The sequence below is a fragment of the Pezoporus flaviventris genome, unplaced genomic scaffold (genome assembly GCF_033815535.1).
Source record: "Pezoporus flaviventris isolate CSIRO_AGI_PZ_B2104156 unplaced genomic scaffold, CSIRO_AGI_Pfla_v1 ptg000013l, whole genome shotgun sequence".
Lineage (NCBI taxonomy): Eukaryota > Metazoa > Chordata > Aves > Psittaciformes > Psittacidae > Pezoporus > Pezoporus flaviventris.
Genome location: NW_026892561.1, coordinates 3,300,131 through 3,313,930, shown reverse-complemented (window position 1 = coordinate 3,313,930; position 13,800 = coordinate 3,300,131). Strand labels below are relative to the sequence as shown.

Sequence of the window (13,800 nt, the reverse complement as noted above, 5' to 3'; positions counted from 1 at the left end):
GGAAAACTTATCTGCATCTGCAGCACAGATGTGTGAGCCTTTCTTCTTTAAAAGACTTAGCTTAAAAAGACTGTATGTACAAAGGATTGTGGTTTTGATGCCCACCACACCCATTGTCATTAAGGAAAAGAACAGCAGATAACCCAAGATAATGTTGCAAGAGTGGAGCCTGCTGAACTCCTTCAAGAATAAAATCCCTTTTGCTGGAGTTTGACTCCATCATGCATTGAGTGATTTAATTACAAAAAAGAATGAGACAGAGCTTGAGAGTCATGTATGGCCATGTATAGAGCTATTCATTTATCTCCAGCACAACAAAGAAGGGAAATGCTTAAGATAACAATGAGCCAACTGCATCTACCACTTCCTTTCAAGTAAGTTTCAGTTCTTTTCCTTTCTAAAGAAAACCCAGGTCTTCCTTTCAATTCAGAAAGACTTAAGGGATAAATTTATATATATATTAGATCTAACCTTTCACATAAACACAGAAAGAAAAGAAGATATACTAGATTAAGGTTTATACTTCTGTTTATTTACATCCTCAAAAAAAAAAAGCAACCCTCAAACAACAAAACTGACCATACTGGAAATACGTAAGTGCATGTTCATAGGCACATTGGCAACTTTACATTTGGACTAAAGACTTTTTCTGAAACATATTTCCTACCTTGTTCAGAAGTAATGAGCTTCATGCAAGATGTGTGTTCTCACTGCTTCTGCTGTTCCTCATCCTCTGCCTTCTGATGCCCCAGGAGTCTCTGGTCTCTTTTCCTCTGTGTCCTTTCTTCTCCTGCCAAGACTGGCAGCTTTCTCTCTCCTCCCTCAGGTTCATAGACCTGCAGATCTGTGGAACTGATGAGGAAGGAGGGTATAGAGAAAAAAATTATATTGCAGCACTCCCTCACAGTGCTCCCCACTAATGTCTGTAAGGCACACAAAGATGGGATGCATCACTTTTTAGTGCTGCTCTTACAGTATATACAAGAAATCAGAAGTAGTAGTTTCTGACCTTAATCTTTTCTGTTCCCACCTTGGCCTTTGTTTTATATTTAGGTGCCTTTCACATAATCACAGAATGGTAGAAGTGGGAAGGGATCTCTGGAGGTCTACAAGCTTCTGTTCAAGCAGGGTTAGCTAAAGCAGATTGCCCTGGACCATACTGAGTAAGGTTGAATATCTCTAAGAGTGGAGACCCCACAACCTCTATGGGCAACCTGTGACAGCGTTTGGCCACCATCACAGCACAGAATTTTTGATGCTTAAGGTGAATTTTGAGAATGTTAAATATTTTTTACAAAAGCAACTTAAAGCTGTCTAGGGCTGTTCCAGAAGGATGTGTTAATATTTAGGTTTGACCATCCAAGAAGAAAACCTGACTTTTCAGCTGGTCTGGTGCACAAATGGATAGCTCTGCTTGTTGTTGTGTGACTGTTATCCCCCAAAAGAGAGGGCAGCAACACCAAGGCTGTGACAGTGCTTGTCTAAGTTACAAAGTCCTCTCAACTCTGGCCATAGCCCTCAGCATGTCAGTAAGGGTATAACCAGGAACCTAAAAGCTAAAACTGACACCATATAAGATGCACAAAAACTTGTGGTTTAAAGAGAAAAGAGAGTTTGCAGAACACAAAGATGAATGAGAAGGAACATAGTGGAAATAAACAGAATAGAGGATTATGTAAAGTAAAATTGATTGTTCCTATATGGGAAAAAAAGGGTATTAAGTTAAATTGTGCAGCAGAGCATTTATATTGGATGAAATATAATACTTTTAAAGTACCACAATTAGTGCATGGAACTCAGTTACAAGACATCACAGATTAAACCAGGATTTAAATATGATTAAATATTTTTCTGTATGAAATGCGTGTTCATTTGTATTAAATAAGTACAACAATGAACAGATTCATTTAATTCATATACCAAATCTGTAAAAAAAACAGACAGCTTTCTTGGTCATAAAATACAGTTACGTTGGGAGAAACAAAAGAAAAGCCTCTCACATCAAAAAAAGCATCACTTCAACACTCTTAGTAATGGGTTATTTAATAATACCTGTGCCAATATGATTTTTTCAGCTTGAAATAGTTTTATTTTGTACTTGATATAATTAAAGTTTAAATTGTAGTGGTTTGATTTCTCTAAAATTGTTTTGCTATTAGAATTTGCCTTGCATCTGAAGTGTTGACACTCGAGGGAGTGGGTTTCAGTTCACAAAACCAGTCATTCAAAAATTCTGTGCAAAATATACTCTGTGCTACTGTTTGCTGGTGGAATTCCTTTCTGAAGTGTCTGATGGGGTTTGTTCTCAGCCAGCATACTCGGTAAGTCCAGCCTCTATGATTGAGTGCATCAAGCACTGAGTATGTTCACCAAAACCCACACAGATGCCTGAGACTGTTGCTATGTAGACTGACTTCATGAGCTTGTAAGCTCTCTTGTGGGCATGTATTTGGTCCAGTTTTGGAGAATCTCAATTTGAAAATCACCATTATGCTTCCCCTTGGCCATGAAATGTAAGTATGTTGGAAAAGTGCATATGGCTGTTACGAAAGGGCTGTCAACAACTCAGAAACTTCATTCTAGAAGCTGTGAGATATGCTGATCACTCCCCACCAATGTATCAAATGTAAGGCAGATTTTTTACACCAAACTAAATGAATTAGAACTCTTCCCCAAAAAATGAGAATCTCAATTATCCTAACTTCCACTATCCACTGGCACATCTCCAACATTATTCCTGGAGTACTATAGTTTTTTATATGTGAAAGGTTTTATATGATTGAAGAAATTAAATCGCATGACACTCAAGTGATATACCAACATACATGGGATAGTATGCAAGATCAGGAGTTCTATGATTCTAGACCAAACTCTTAAATGCATTTTTTAGCCTGCTTAATCCTCATAGAGGTTTAACAGGTTTCAGCTATTTGTGAAGTACTTTTAGATCTTCAAAAGGAAAATGCATATTTCTCAGCACTTTAGGAAGACGCAGTGCTGTAGATGAAGCCAATCTTTCAAGCTCCTATTCATTTTTGAATCTCAAAGGTCTTTTGTTTCAGTGAACCAGAAAGCACATATTTAGGTGATGATTTCATATCTTCCAAATGATAGTTTTTCAAGTAATCGTCATAATAGCAGTTTTCATGGGAGACTTTCAAAGTGGTTTCTTTGCCCTTCTTAAGGTCTCGTGCAATACTTACTCATGCTGTAAATAGAACTACTTTTACTGTACACACCAGGAGAGAGGATCAGACAGGCTAAATGTCACTCAGCAAGTCAGCTGAAAAGTGGAACGAGAACCTGTTCCTCCCGATTCCAAATCTGGCAGGTTTTTTGTTACTGAGCACAGACATGTTCATCTGGAACATCCTCACAAATACTCAAATCCCATGGGTATTCACTAAAGGCAGTTCCAGCTTCCGGCCAGACCGGGAATGTAATCAGAAAGGTGCTTAAGCATTACCAGGGCTTCCAAATACAGATGAATAGGAAAATAAGCAGTAAGAATTAAATTATTCAAATGTTTATTGTTTTCCTGTTAACAGGGACTACCAAATCCTGTAAGTTGACTTCTTGCTTAGTAGAGGCTTTAAAATTACCCAAGATCACATTTCAGTCTCAAAAACTGAGTCCAAGTAACAGCCCTTGAAAAGTTGTCCTGGGAGTATTGGAAAAACAGCCCTTGTTTGCACATAGATTTGTGTCTTCACCCTCTGATCTCTTCCTTGGAATAGCTCTAGCCCTGCCATGTCCTTGGTGACCCTCCTACCACAATGACCTCAGCTTCCTCCACATTCCCTGCAATGCTCCTAGGCTGAAACAGCGTATGCTGGGAGTAACGTGGCAGTGTGTGTATGCTGCCTGAGTGTGCACGCGCAGAGTAACAAACCAGCTGGGGCCACACAGAGTAAGTACCAGCTGAGCTGATCTTGCTATGGCTCATCCCTTTTATGTTTGGCCATGGATTGCCACAAAACTTGTAAGAACTAAATTTCCTTTGAGGCCTACCACTATTTCAGCTGTAGCAGAAATTGGCCAAGAGATCCTAAAGATATGGGAAGGAGGGAGGGGAACATAAAGACAAACAATTTAACTGAATAAATGTTGTTTCCTTATGAAGCTTGGGCTAATAAGCTAAAATGAGTGCCAGAGGGAGAGGAAAAGAAAAAATCAAGATGTAATTAAAGTCCAAAGTGCTTGCTCAAGCTCACAGAAATTTAGCACAAATACACACACAGATCTTTTAGAGCCTCTAGGCCAGTATCTGGAGTATGGAGAGAAAAGTGATGCATGTTTCAAGATTTAGTCAGCACAGACAGTAAAGAAGCTATTGCCCCCTTTAAATGCATAACGAATGTGAGTGCACTGTTGGAAAGGATTGAAATGCCATCTATTTTTACTCCTAAGAAAAAATGGCATGTTTATAATTTAAACTGAGCAAAATAAGAATAGGTTTTCAGCATGAAATGACTCTAAATTGACCCATGCAAGGAGAAGGTGACCTAGCAGGTCTTTCTCTTTTCAAGAGATTAAGTCTTATCTGGTGGAAAATGCATCATAGATTAATTTAGTGCCCATGTATTAGTGGCTTTATTGTATGACTCACTGAGTTAACCTTAATATAGGAGCCTGAGGACATTTAGCCAAGCACTGGTATTGATTCAGATTGTTTTGGTGCAGGTATTACTTCAGTATAATGGATGAAGCCTACACAGAATTAAAAAAAAATCCAAGATTCAAGGCTGATGAGATCATCAAGGCGTATAAAGACACACACCAGAGGAGCTGGACTAGTCACTCATCCACTAGAGGGCAAAATCAGGTCTGCATATTACAGCTCACAGTGTCTTTCTAAGGGTGTAATCAATGAGTTGTTTTTTTTTCACAACAGAAACTGGTTAAATGATCACTAAGCACTCCACTAGCAGTGGTGGGAGTAATGACTATTTAGAGTATTGTTTCTGTCAGAGCGTGGAATGCAATCAGTTACTAGCAAGCGTGTGGAAAAAAGCCAGCATTTTATTCCATGGAGCTGTGAATAAAAGCTTCAGTCACCAATGAGGTTTGGAAGCTTAGGTTCACACACAGGCCTTTTCTACTCGAGGTCTTACATATCAGTAGAAGACTGAGTATTTGTATCAGGAACTATATTTGGGGAGTAATGAACATTTTGCTGCAAGGTTTCCTAATTGAATGTACCTTATCAGATCCGGAGACTCCTGAATGTTTCAACTGATGCCAGATGCTGGAGAGGTCCAGAACCTCATGTACAATCCCCTACCCAAGTCAGTCTTTGACCTTCTTACACCGTGTGTTCCTGTTCTTCTCTCCCCTAGTTCTTGCCGTCTCCAGCACCTATGCCTATTTATTATCAAGTGCCTATTCTCTGCTCCCAGTAGAACTCCCACTCCACTGTTCAGAGATCAGGAGTGGGTCAGTGGTATGGACCTGAGAGACTGCTTGCCATGAGAAAGATGCTGCCTGTGATAGTAGCCAGAAGCAGATGCCAGAGGAAGAGTTTAGTAGTAGGATAATCATACAGTCACACTTGCCAGGAGTAATCTCCCAGCTTCCAGCAATGTACGTCTCAGAGTTCATGAGTGATAAAAGTTACCTTTGTATGCAAAACGTGTCAAAGGATTAGCCTTCTGTGAACAAATCCACCCATCCCTTCAACCAGTGTAAATATTACCGACCACAGGGCTGCTCCCATCATGTGCTCAACAGCTCATGATCTGTGTCAGATGATGCTGAAAGGATCACAGGTTGTTATTTAGTGCCCAAGGAAACTGGCTTCTGCATAGACTAGTAGCCAGAATCCACAGCTACTGTCACCTGGTTGTACCTCATAAGTAACAGATTTACAGGACTGAACTCCTGCTTGTGTTAAAATATATATAAAACATTACAAATAGTTAAATAATTTTTAAAGCACCTGATTTTGACATTTCCAGTGCTGAAAAATCTAACTTGTTTCTCCTTAAAGTCTCCTTAAACTCTTCACTGGTAGAAGGCTCACCAGGAAGCTGAATAAATCTGCCTTTAGCATACAGTCACTGAATTTGGAAGTACTTAAAACCTGTGATTGAATCACCCATTCACCTTCTTTTCTGACACTGAAATAGATTGAACATTTTCACTTTCTATCTAAATAATTCTTACCATTCTTCTCTGAACCAGCTCTTTCCAGCTTCTATTAAGGAATTAAGGAATTAGGATATCAGGCTTCAGGAGCATTTGGACCAGTACCAGAAAAATAAAGACATCTTCCTATACTCTCCTGTTTATAAAGCCAAGGACTGCATTAGCCTATTGGTCACAGCACCACATCACCTGCTCATTTTCTTCTCATTATACGTGACTCTTGAGGTTTTTGAGCATTAGAGACAAATTCTCTCATCCTATAATAACTGTCTTTATCCTTTGGTGCCTGATTTTACATTTGGCTGTACAGAAATGTGTATTACTCGTTATCAAGCTGTCTCAGATACTTTACATCATGACCTGTTATTTATGCTTACATCACTTGCAAACTTTGTTAGTGATGACTTTATGCTCTGCTTAGAGACTTCAACAGAATGTAGTGTAGAACTAATTGCTACAGTCCCCAAAACCACATTCTTTGATGATGACTTCTCCCTTCCCCTCTTTGTATCTGTCAGTTAGCTAGGGTTTGAATAGTTTAATACATTTTGTGATGAGTCTGTATCATTTTGGCTTCTTGATTAAAAAGCCACAAGTTACCAAAACAAATATTTTGCAGACCTACTTACCTCGGTCAAGTAAACTTTGATGCCATTAAAAATCAAATTATTCTGGCAAGATTTATTTTCCACATTAATTTGCACTTAATGTGTTTTCATCCTTTAGTCCATTTTAATCAAGTAATGTAGATAATGTCCCATTATTTTACCCAGAATTCTTGTCAAGCTGGTAGGTCATGATTACGCTGGGCACCCTGTTTACCCTTTTAAAATACTGGTACAATATTTCATCCAATCCTGTGGAACTTCAACAGTCTTCCAAGATTTATTGAAAATCAACATTAATGGTCTAAAGATACTCTGTGCCAGTGCTTTTAAAACTTTTGGATGAAAGTTACCTAGACCTGCTGATGCCCAACTTTATTAGCTTCTGTTTAACATCCTCCTCAGTGCCTGTTGTAATGCAATGCATTTCATCATCATCATGTGATATTCATATATCATCTGGCTCTTTCCCAAATACAGAACAGAAACAGCTACTGAGCTCTTCTGCTCTTTCTTACATTATTGTTAGCTGGTCTACTATTTCCATCTAGTAACAGACTGATGCCATCACTAAGCTTCCTTTTATCCCAGGTTTCTGCAAGTTTTACCAAGTAGTTAAAAAAAACCCTCATCTTTAACTCTGTTGTTCAGATTACTCTTGCACCATTTTGAATCCTGCATCAATTGCCCATAACTCCTAGCTCTGAGTGTAGAGAGATTGTTACAGACACACATTTTAATATTAACCTTTTAATTCTCTCTGCTGCTCCCTTCAACTAGGGCATCTCACAGCTTCCCCTCACCTTTCTGACTGTGGTCTTCTCACTTGCTTCCCAGTTCCTTGCCTCCTGCAAACTGGAGTCTCCTCTTCTACATGCTCTCCTTCATGCCTCTTCCTTGGTAGCTTCTCATAGCAAGCTGGGCAAAGATGTTAAAAGACTTAAGAGAGGTGGTAAACTCAATACCAAATGTCCTTGTGGGGTACTGTTAGGCATGACTTCTTGTGACAGTGCAGTAGAGGCTCACTGATGTGAGGCTGATTTACATGGAAGAGCTGAAGATACTTTTCAGGGAACTTGTAACTCTGACATTTGTATTGAATGTGCCAAGTCGAAAGTCATGATCCATGTCTTACAGCCTGGGTGGGGCTTGGGATCAAAGTATTGATTTGGGATCAAAGTATCCATACCCAAATGTTTCCTGTTTGGACACTAGCACAGGGAGCACACTGAGAACACAGGCAAACTCCCTGCTTTAAGCTCAGGTGTCTGGCGCCACAACTGCCTGGAGCAGCAACCTGAGTTTTGCTGAGTTCTTACTCCTCTACATACATTTTCATTGGGAGCAACTCATGTGGCAACCAAGTTACATATAGATACCAAGACAGGACGGGGTGTGAGACCATGTCCTATGACCTTAACTCATAGAGACATTTCCCATTGCTCCTAACTCCTTTTTTGCATGTATGAGATGACACCTTGGAAAACAGCCAATTAAGACATCCTTCAGGTAAAAGCTCTCAATGCTTGGTGAGAACACATTCCAATGAATGGCTGTATGCAGAGGGATTAAAGTAGAACAAAATAATGGTAGCGATATGCCTCTGTGAGCTATAGTTATGTGGCAAACCTACACGCTTGCATGCATTTGGCCAGAGGGTACAGAGTGTTAAACTGCTCACCCTTTAATTCATTTCCCTTTTGTTTGTCAGGCACATTGTGTGTTTAGCAGTCTGAGGTGTTTCATGAGAATGGTTTTGAGGTAGTAATTGTGTATTGGACTGATCTGTGCTTTACAAGCATAACATCACTAATTGCTACAGAGATAGCAAGTCGAGGTTAACCAGGAACGCTTTATGGGAGAAAATGAACTCCATCTCCATTAATGTGCTACTACCAGCTATGATTGATCAGCATTTTTGATCTCCTCAGCTCTTTTCCCATGGATTGATGATTCAGTTGATTGGGAGTATCTCGTATTTTCTGCTTGAAAAGCACATAGTTCTACCAGAATCAATGAATAAACATTAAGTGCTTCCCTTTCATTTCAAGTGGGATGGGCTGATGCTCTTGGAGCAAGAAGGCCTAGATTTTATCACCGGGGCTCATTACACCGTATTCACTGCCAGATGCAGGAAGTTAATGGAGAAGCCTAACCTGCTGTGAAGTGATAGCCTGCGAGCGCAAAGACCTGAGGAGCGGGAATGGCGGTGCAACCGCACCAGCTGCCACCACACTCGCCTTTCCCTCCTTCCTAGGGGTGACATGGCGCTCCGCCGCGGCTGGGGGGAAGCCAGAGGCCGAAGGTGAGGGGACGGTGGCGGTTCTGCTCGCCTTCCCTCGGGGATGGGCGAGCCGTTCCTGCGGGGGAGCCGAGGTGAGGCACTGCTGAGGTGAGGAGCGGTCTGAGGCGGGGGGCTCCTTCAGGCCAGGGACTCCCTGAAGCGAGGGGCCCGATGAGGCGGGGGGAGGCTCCATGAAGCAGGGTCCTACCCGAGCCGAGGGGCTCCCTGAGGTGGCGGCTCCATGAGGCAAGGCGGCGGGCGTTCGCGCGGGACTTTCAGATTCGGTTATGAACGGCACAACCTGTCAGCTTGCCATCGTAGTTTTGACACTGCTGCTGCGAGGAACGACCGTGTGTGTTTTGTTTTGTTCTCCCTGCTGTCTAGCTTTGCTTTAGAGTTAACGTGTCTTTGAGCGGATGCCTCCGCGCACATGCACCCCTCAGGGTAGCTGTATGGCTATGCACGGGCGGCTGCGGGCGTCCCACAGGACGGGGTGCCCCTCTCGTGATTTCAAAGGTACTTCAACATGAAACGGTGAAATAAACCACCTACGGCTCACAGCCGCGAGCCCTCGGTTCGTCTCCCGGCCGCGCAGTGCCGGGTAGCGGTGGGTGCCTCCCCGCGGCGAGGGCAGCGGTACAGCCGCGCCTCACGCAGCTCCTCTGCCGGGCTGCCTGCGGCTGGTTTGCGGCCCCCGCCCGGTGCCGCCCTCCCTCCGCGTCTCCATGTGTGTGGAGCGGTGTGTGCAGGCGGGAGGCCCTGGCTGCGGGGCCGTGCGGGCTTGGCGGGACCCCGCGGCGGGGTGAGCGGCTGGGCTCCCCTCCGCGCCGCCACAGTTCCGTCCCCCCGCCCTAGGTGACTCCTCCCGTTCTCCACCCGCATACGCCCGGCGTTGAGCGGCCAGGCCGGAGGCGGCGGCGGCGCCGCGGCCTGCCCGGCCCCCCGTGCCGCGGGGCGGGGGTGCGGCAGGCTCCGCACAGCCTCTCCGGCGGTGCCGCAGTGCCATGCGCTGCCGCTGGGGCCGGCCAGGGGGCGCTGGCTGCCGGTAGCTGCGGCGGCCTTGGCCGCGGAGCCAGCGAGCGAGCCGGGCCGGCAGGCAGTGAGGGGGGGCGCCAGCCTCTCCAGCGCTCGCGGGGTCTGCGGGGCCCGCCCGGCAGCGAGCGGCGGCGGAGCGCGGCCCCGGGGGATCCTTCTCGCCATGCAGACCCGGTGGCGCCTGCTGCCTCCCGAGGTGAGTGAGCGCCGCGCAGCCCTCCGCCTTCAGGCGCGGGAGGCCGGGGTAACCCGCTCCCCAGGGCCCTGCCGCCCGCAGCGAGGCCCCGCGGGCGGGCGGGAGTGGAGGGCTCCGACGCCTCAGCGGAGCCGCCGTATAGGCGACACCGCCCCAGCACAGGGCTTGGGGGGCTCCAGGTGCCCCCTCACCCCGCCGCCCTTGTCCTCCCCGCACCCCGCCGAAGGGAGAGGCGCCTCGTCGCCGAAAGGGAAAGGCAGCGATCGCCTTCAGCCCGCACCGGCGCTGGTCCTGCGAGCCCCCTCATCGCCATTCTCCCCCGTCCCCGGGTGCTTTGACTGGGTGACCCCCTCGTTCGGCGCGGCCGGGGCACCTTTCACCCCACGCCGGCGATCCTATAGAAGGGGTAAACAGCTTTTGCTGGTCTTCATCGGGTCTGCCCCTCGGGAGGACAGCCCGTGTGTGCTCGGGTGCCGGGTGAGAAGAGGCTGTTCTCGGGCTGGCCGAGGCCCGCGGCCGCGCCGTGCGCACGGAGGCAGCGGGCAGGCTCGGCGCCTGCCTGGAGCGGAGAGAATCCCTGTTCACATCTCGTGCCCTTCTTATGGCCTGATCCCCGCTCTGTCCGCGGGCAGGGAATGCGACTTGCTCATCGCGATGTGTAACAAGTCACTCCTGCAATGGTGGTAGTGGTGGAGGGGGATGGGGCGAGCGGGCGGGATGCGTTTTATAACATCTCTAATTACGTGAAACTGTGGTCATGGCTCACTCTAAGAATAACTGGCACTCTTGGCATGTCGGACTTCTTGCAGAGGTGGGCTAGTTGCTTGCTCATAAATGTTATGGTTAAATAGGTGTGTGTGATGGAGCATGGCTGAAGAACTGTTTTTACCTCGTTAACCAGATTGAGAAACAAGTAGCGGATGGGAATTGATTGACTTTATGTTTTGGTTTTAACTATCTTGTTTATATATAGACAAGAAATTCCTGATTATTTAGTGACAGAGGTTTTTCAGGGGATTAATTTTTACACACATTTTCATTCAGTTCAAATATTAGAAGTTGACTGAATTCCTGCAGTGTTTTTTGCTAAGTATGGTTGTATCAGAAATTCTGACTAACACTGCCCTCATTATTTTAGTCCAGGCTGTATCCAAAAGTGGAAGGAGCTCTGTATAAACAAGTAAGATAATAACAAAAAAAGATGCTGTACTTGAATAAAAGCTTTTCTTTGAGCACCATTTGACTGCCTAGGCAATGTTTTAAGACATTCTAATTAACTTTTATTAGCAAATCATTTTTGATTGCATGGAGAGAATCCAGATTTTTAGATACACCTTCAGTGGCTGACACAACATCAAAATCCTTTGTTACTGGCTGAGCCCAGTAGTGTGCTTCTTTGTATAAAGTTATGGCATGTGATACAAGATGAGAAGAGCGGTCTCCTTGACCCAAGAGGGTTGAAATTAAAAATCTCTTCAGAGGCTTGGGGAAGCTGAAATAGAAGCTGAAGAAGGGCCTCAAACCTCAAACAAGCTTCCCTCCAATTCAGGCCCTGCTCTGCACCTCACAAGTCACTGTGTTCTGACACCCTGTGATTGATTCTCACTGCTTTATGGCGCTTTCTTTAGTGTGTGAGAAAGGAAGAAAACAACCCCAAAACTGCAGTGCTGAGTCCTGGATTGGGTGTTATTTTTGTGTGGTAGCTTTGAGTCAGTTATTAGGCTGGGGATTAAATACTTTCAAACACACGTTTCAGGATCTGAAGCCTGGGGCTAACACTGAGATGAAATACAGTTGATGTGTTTTTTTTTAGTTTGGCATAAAGTCTGGCTGTGATTGTCTCGGGGAACAAAGGTAGAGGCTGAACAAAGATGCACTATTAAAACCTGTGGCCAAAGAATGATAAGCTTTTAACGTCTGTTGTTGCCTGTCCACTTGCTGTGCCAGCTTTAGCAGAAAATAGCTTCCTAGTTTCCAGGTTTATAGGCTGTCTATAAAACATTACCTGACAATTATTTTGCAAAAAGATTAGCGTGAAGTTTTTCTTTTGACTAGGAGCTGGCCAGAAAGAAATGGATTTTGGGAAGAAGTTGTGTATTTGTGTTTTGTATCTCAGAAAAATCTTTTTGATGCACTGAGATTCTTCCAAATAAAGGCGAGTTTCTTGACAGAAAATCAGATGAGGGATAATAGTGCATGGTTAGTCTGTGTGCGGATGACTCGGTGATCTCTTCCAGAACATTGTACTTTGAAAGCTTTATATAAAGGCTACTGTTTATTTTTTAAATGTAATTGAAGTCTGTAAAGAAACTGAAAGGTGACCTGCTTTAGAGCTCTATTTGTGATTCTTTGAGACTTGAACTTTGAAATGAAATGTGAACTAACATGCTCAGTTTTCCTTCCTGTTGTTTTTGTGAAGGATTGAGAAATGTGTCTTTACAATGAAACTAAAAGTTTACAAAGCTTTTTGGCTTGGTAAGAAATACATAGTCAAGAGTAATGGCTGAAAGTAAGTTACAGTATTGAGTTTTAGGTGATAGAAACAGCTTTTCCTTCTGTGTTCGTTTAAAATGTTGGCTACGTCTTGCAACGTGAATTAATGTAAATGAATGGAAAGGTTTAAAAGCTCTATTAAGGATCTTTCATTGACATAGTTTCTCTTACATTAGAATTCAGAATACATACAAATTTCTTTGACTAGTGGCTAGAGCAAAGCCTGCTGTATAGCTATCAAAAGAATAACACACTTTGAAAAATCTGTGTGATAAAAATAAATTACCATTATAATACAAATATATATTTTATAATTAAGAATTATTTATTTTATAGTTATAGATAATTCTATTTTTATAGGCAAATAAAGTACTTTCTACTTACTGTTTGGCTGGCTGGGTTTCACTTGCTTGAAACTGAAGCATAACACAATTTGTTTACTTTTAATTTAGCTGTTATTCATTGAACATATGTAGATTTTTAAGGTGCCCTGTTAAATGTAATTCTCAGCTAGAGTTTGTGGGAAGGAATGAGTGTGTGTGTTATACCTATAATACTAAATTGTGTCATTCTTTAAAACATTAGTTTCTAGAGAAAATTACAAGACATTGCAGATCCCAGGACTTTTTCATTGGGATTAGTGGAATACTGCACTCAGTGCTTTTGTTTTTGAAATGCGTTTGTTTTCTGGATGTGGTTTATGATGTTTTCTCCTTTTTGCATCATACACATGCAAAGTTTGGGATAGTTAGGAATGCTGCTGTTCAGATTGTAATAGCAGACAGGTGGAATAGGAAGAATACTTCTAAGGGCAGCTTTTATTTGTTCTTTCACTGAGTCTTTTCAGTATTGTTTATTATTGGAACATTACAACAACAGTTACATTACTGTTGCATTGCTAGAAGAAATAAGTACAAATGTGTAATATTGATACTTACTTTTCAGAAATAACAGCGTTCCAACTAGTACATCAGCATCAAATGAAGGTGAATGGTAAAGGAAATCCATAAAGGGTCAATTAAACCATTTTAAAGGTCATT

At 43.5% G+C, this 13,800-nt stretch overlaps 1 protein-coding gene across 1 annotated transcript in view; it reads left to right on the top strand.

Annotated features, from left to right (window-relative positions):
- The first annotated feature begins 10,075 nt into the window (after window positions 1-10,075).
- ZFYVE9 (zinc finger FYVE-type containing 9) overlaps window positions 10,076-13,800 on the top strand; it is a 68,734-nt gene continuing 65,009 nt past the window's right edge. Inside the window, exon 1 of the mRNA XM_061451259.1 lies at window positions 10,076-10,267. The gene's annotated coding sequence lies outside the window, so the exon portion shown is untranslated. The remainder of the gene's footprint in view (window positions 10,268-13,800) is intronic.